Here is a 6,211-nt window from a genome sequence, read left to right as displayed (position 1 = left end):
TCTCCAGTCATCACACAGACCCCCCCATTACTGTATAATGTCCCAGCAGTGTCACCTCTCCAGTCATCACCAGACCCTCCATTACTGTATAATGTCCCAGCAGTGTCACCTCTCCAGTCATCACCAGACCCCTCCATTACTGTATAATGTCCCAGCAGTGTCACCTCTCCAGTCATCACCAGACTCCTCCATTACTGTATAATGTCCCAGCAGTGTCACCTCTCCAGTCATCACCAGACCCCTCCATTACTATATAATGTCCCAGCAGTGTCACCTCTCAGTCATCACCAGACTCCTCCATTACTGTATAATGTCCAGCAGTGTCACCTCTCAGTCATCACCAGACCCCTCCATTACTGTATAATGTCCCGCAGCAGTGTCCCTCTCCAGTCATCACCAGACCCCTCCATTACTGTATAATGTCCCAGCAGTGTCACCTCTCCAGTCATCACCAGACCCCTCCATTACTGTATAATGTCCCAGCAGTGTCACCTCTCCAGTCATCACCAGACCCCTCCATTACTGTATAATGTCCCAGCAGTGTCACCTCTCCAGTCATCACCAGACCCCTCCATTACTGTATAATGTCCCAGCAGTGTCACCTCTCCAGTCATCCCCAGACCCCTCCATTACTGTATAATGTCCCAGCAGGGTCACCTCTCTAGTCAGCAGCTCCATCATCTTGTTGATAAGTTCTAGAATCTTTTCATATTTCACCCATTTCCTCATGTATCAGGGGAGTGAGGTGGGGGCCCCGGGATTGGACTCAGGGATCTTCCCCATTCTTCACCCACAGGGGCCCGACAGCGCCCACTAGAGGACTTCTTCACTACTTTGTAATCCTGTGTATGGAGAGACACATTAATATCACTACATACATTCACAGAATCCCTCACCTCTCCGGTCATATCCATCTGTTATTATATAGATAAGAATAAGGTCATGTGACATCACTCCCAGAATCCCTCACCTCTCCGGTCATATCCATCTGTTATTACATAGAGAAGAATGAGGTCATGTGACATCACTCCCAGAATCCCTCACCTCTCCAGTCATATCCATCTGTTATTACATAGATAAGAATGAGGTCATGTGACATAACTCCCAGAATCCTCACCTCTCCAGTAAGCCGGAAGAGTATCTGTAAGGTGAGGTTTAGGATCCTGTCGGCCATCTTGTTCCTGTCTCTCTCCATGGTTGATGGGTCATCCAGGAGATTCTTTTATATAGAAGATATCAGCAGAGGATCCTGGATTGGAGAAACCTGAAGGGAAGAAGAGGAGACGATGATAAACCGCACCAGATTCTATGGAGAAATAAAATCCATTTCCTGGAGATAATCTGGGGAAACATCTGAGGAGACATTATAGTCACAATCATGGAGGCTGTAAACCTAGTCAGGGGATCCATCATAGTCTGGGGCGGAGTCATGGGATGGGCAAAATATGGAGATAAGAATTCAACACGGTTTTCGTTTTTAAGTATATTTTTTTGCTGGCAGCTGGAACTTTCGCTTTCTCTTTCCTGCATTCTACACAGGATCCGACTCGTTGTCTTCTCCGAGCTCCAGGAACAGGACCTCACTTTCTCTGTTGGACGGTGATCACATGGGTGATGAGTAGGGATTAATGGATGTTTTCAATGAAAATCAATATTGGTAATCGCTGTCGACGATTTTCTTTACCGATAAATCGCGCACCGATTAGTTGTTGCAGAAATCCTCAAAAGTAGAGCGCAGCATACCACGGTGACATCATCATTACGGATGACCATTCGGGCCGTACGGCTGGGCTTATGATCTAGAAGAAATGCCAAGTCAGGGTTAATGACTATTTCCAGGTTTCGGAAGGTGTCTCCACATTGTCCTCTATCTCACCAGGATACAGAGCACGATGATAATCCTGGAGTTACGGGAGACGGTCGGGCGATGACTTTCATCAGGACTTGATCATTGGATATAACGGTCATATTGGGTAAACGGCGCTGACATCTGTCCTGTATTATAACAGCGTTTACCACATTGTCCTCCTCAGTTATTGATGCGGTCACATGACACATTTCTGCGCTTTTCGTACTCGGATTCACATAAAGTGTTGGTGGGATCATAGGTGAATGGATCCGCGTCACACTGGGAATTATTATCCCGGAATGTTACATAATTGTCCAGAATCCGGGCAGAAAGCCAATCTGGTCTCCAGGGTTGGTACGACACTATGTTGGAGTTTGAATCCTGACGTGGATGTTGTCCCTCCAGGTACCCACGTTATGGACCCTTTTCATCTGGAACACATTGTTTTAGGTAACGAAGGGAGGTGGGGAGATCCACCAGGAACATAGTGGCGGCCATCTTAGATTAATATCTGGAGGCCGCTCAGGATCGTAACCTCCAAATGAAGTGTCCAATACCCGGAGGAAGGAGACTGATCAGGTGACAGGATGGGCGGGGAGGTGACCTGCAGCACTTCACCATCCAGACATCCCCTGGGGGGCAGTATAGGCAGGAGATCAGGTAAATGAGTGATGGCCGGCAAAGAGGTTTGATGTGAGATCTAAAGGGTTAATGATGATGACTAATAATCGTGGTGAGTCTGCTGCTTATAGCTCCTGAGCTCACCTCAAAGTCCCATAGAAGGTGCAGAGTGTTATTATATACTGTGTCCTTAAGGGTTAATAATAAACATCCCCAATAATCCTGATCTGATGGTGACCGCACATACATACCTGTATCTGTAGAGGAGCCGTGTGCTTACAGGACCTGCGATGATGTCACCGTCATGTGATCGATCACATGGAGGAGGAGTCACATGATCAGGGGCTTGCTGCTCTAGGCTCATCTGCTCAGTGTATGCAGGACTCTGCTGTCACATGACCATTATCACAGGTCCTTCACTCACCATCTTTTCTATACTGGCTGCTAAACTCCGCCCACTCCTGTCACATGATCCTCCCCACAGGTCCTTACCCACAGTCACATCTTTACTGCAAAACTTTACCCCAAATGTACTGGTCACATGATTGTGACATCATCACAGGTCCTACACCTCCAGCATGTAGCAGATACAGAGCAGGTCCTGGTGGGGCAGTCACTGCTGTTGTGTTGTGTGTGGAGATCTCTCAGAGCAGCAGCCCCTGATCATGTGACTCCTTCTCCTCCATGTGACTGATCACATGACGGTGACATCATCGCAGGTCCTGTAAGCACACGGCTCCTCTACAGATACAGGTATGTGTGTGCGGTCACCATCAGATCAGGATTATTGGGGATGTTTATTATTAACCCTTAAGGACACGATGTATATTTACATCCTGTGCCCCATATGGGACTTTGAGGTGAGCTCAGGAGCTATAAGCAGCCAGGACTCACCACCTAATGACGCTCATCACCATTAACCCTTTAGATTCCATGATCAAAGTCGATTGCAGGATCTAATATTAGTAAAATGCAGTTGTTGGGGGGCGGAGTCTAGATCAGCTGAGATGACGTCCGGAGGGCCCCTTACCGTGCTCTGTGCTCAGATCAGTGCTCTAAGTATACAGACACCTCCACAGCCTGTATAAGCCGAGCACCGATAACACTGATCACTATGGCAGAGCGTTATTCAGGGTTTGTAATAGAAGCCCCTCCCCTAATAAGTTTATATCCCATTTTTGTAATAAAATAATGTAGGTGGGCGTGGCTTAGACATGGCGCTGTGCGGTTGTTTCTCTAGGGAGCGCCGTGCCGACCAGCAGTTGTTTGCCTGATTTCCTGCCTATACTGCCCCCAGGGGATGTCTGGATGGTGAAGGTATCAGGTCACTTACCCGCCCATCCTGTCACCTGATCAGTCTCTTTTCTCCGGGTATCAGCCACTTCTTCCATACAGGACTATGTAAGCATCAGGTTTTTTAAGTTTCTCCCGCGCCCCTATTATTACTATAGACAGTGTTTCCAAACCAGCGTGCCTCCAGCTGTTGTAAAACTACAACTCCCAGCATGCCCTGACAGCCAAATGCTGTAACAGCTGGAGGCACCCTGCTTGGGAAACACTGACTCCGGTGGTGGCCCAGACCCTGCGTGTGTAACGGTATATGATGCTCGGCCTCTGCTGCAGGTAATAGCAGGTTCTTCCGGGGGGACATTTGGTTGGCTTTGGCGCATGCGCAGCTGGCCATAGGGAGATATTTTAGGAATATTGAGACGCACTTTATTTATGTGAGTGATCTATGTACCATATGATATCAGGATTATTGTTCACTACATTATTTAAAATGCTTACGTCTTATAATATTGATTGCTGGGGCCACTTATTTTGGCTCTGACACTTACTGCGCGTGCGCTATGGCTTTGGATCTATGAAGTGATTCACCACCCATGCGCGAATTCAATTGCGCGATACAGAGGAAAAATTATGGAACCTGCGCATGCGCGGGGAAATGGGCTGTAAGTAACATATTAGGCCGACAGTATGCGCTTGCGCCTGTTATGGGAGTGAGGCAGGATACCGGAACTAGTCATAGTCTGTGACACCGGAACTAGTTGCATGGAGTGCGTGTGCATGAATGGATGGATGGCGTTCACACCTGTCGGCACTGAGGTACTAAATACTTGTGTTATATAAAGACATGTTTGTGATATGACAGCCATGTGCCCCTGAGGAAGTCACCAAGAGTGATGAAACGCGTGGGACTTAGGGATTTTGTGAGACACCGCTCTCTACATGACAGTGTGATGTATATGTATTTGCTCCCTTGATCATATCATGTGACTTGGTTATTTGATTTATTTATTGTTGCAGCAGCAGTGTATGGATTTGTTAAGCTTGGTTGATGTAGAAACTGCACTCTTTGCAGCAAGACTGTATACATTGTTTACTCATAAGAGCTGCCATTTGTGCACCCTAGAATATACTGTGTTGGGGCCAGAAGTCACAGGGGGATTATTGCATCTTATTCTTTAGACATATAGATATTAGACGGGTGTCTTTGTTTGTGGGGGGAGTGCCAGAGTAAGTCTGGGATCCCTCCCTATGGCTTTAGGTCGGTCCGAGATGTTGTGGACTTCCTTTTTAAATGTTTTTAACATTATATGGCTATTTTTTGTACAATAAAGAATTTCTTTGATATATATATTTTTGGTGTGCTATCACTTTCTGCTTTTTCTTTTCTATTTTTTGGTTGTACTTCCGGGGGGACATATCGCAATTCACATAAAATCCTGATGTAATTGTGATGTATATTGCGCCCCCTAGTGGACACATTTCAGTATTCTCCATTGGACAATGTCATATTGAATCCCTCTATTCTTCTCCCTGCTCTGATGAAGACGTTCTGAATACACCGCAGCCTCAGAGATAAGAAGAAATGGATTCACAACGTCTTCAGCAGAGCAGGGAGAGCGACCTCAGAAGACCTGGAGGACCAGAGCGCCACCACTGGATGGGAGAGGGGAGTGCGCTCTAGTCTCTTATTTTACAGCCCTCGGACAATGGATTTTGTTTTATAGAGAAATCTGAAAACTCCTATAATGTCTCCTCAGATGTTTCCCCAGATTATCTCCAGGAAATGGATTTTATTTCTCCATAGAATCTGGTGCGGTTTATCATCGTCTCCTCTTCTTCCCTTCAGGTTTCTCCAATCCAGGATCCTCTGCTGATATCTTCTATATAAGAGAATTCTCCTGGATGACCCATCAACCATGGAGAGAGACAGGAACAAGATGGCCGACAGGATCATAAACCTCACCCTACAGATACTCTTCCTGCTTACTGGAGAGGTGAGGGATTCTGGGAGTGATGTCACATGACCTCATTCTTATCTATATAATAACAGATGAATATGACTGGAGAGGTGAGGGATTCTGGGAGTGATGTCACATGACCTCATTCTTATCTATGTAATAACAGATGGCTATGACTGGAGAGGTGAGGGATTCTGGGAGTGATGTCACATGACCTCATTCTTATCTATGTAATAACAGATGGATATGACTGTAGAGGTGAGGGATTCTGGGAGTGATGTCACATTACCTCATTCTTATCTATGTAATAACAGATGGATATGACTGGAGAGGTGAGGGATTCTGGAATGTATGTAGTGATAATAATGTGTCTCTCCATACAAAGGATTACACAGTAGTGAAGAAGTCCTCTAGTGGGCGCTGTCGGGCCCCTGTGTGTGAAGGATGGGGAAGAACCCTGAGCCCAATCCCGGGGCCCCCACCTCACTCTCTG

At 46.5% G+C, this 6,211-nt stretch overlaps 1 long non-coding RNA gene across 1 annotated transcript; it reads left to right on the top strand.

Annotated features, from left to right (window-relative positions):
- The first annotated feature begins 3,060 nt into the window (after positions 1 to 3,060).
- LOC130298247 (uncharacterized) lies at positions 3,061 to 6,211 on the top strand. The gene is made up of 3 exons (XR_008849753.1): positions 3,061 to 3,223; positions 5,607 to 5,754; positions 6,104 to 6,211. It is a non-coding gene; the product is annotated as an uncharacterized LOC130298247 (long non-coding RNA).

Source organism: Hyla sarda (assembly GCF_029499605.1).
Source record: "Hyla sarda isolate aHylSar1 chromosome 1 unlocalized genomic scaffold, aHylSar1.hap1 SUPER_1_unloc_6, whole genome shotgun sequence".
Lineage (NCBI taxonomy): Eukaryota > Metazoa > Chordata > Amphibia > Anura > Hylidae > Hyla > Hyla sarda.
Note: the sequence above shows the minus strand (reverse complement) of the source record. Positions and strands in the feature narration are given on the sequence as shown.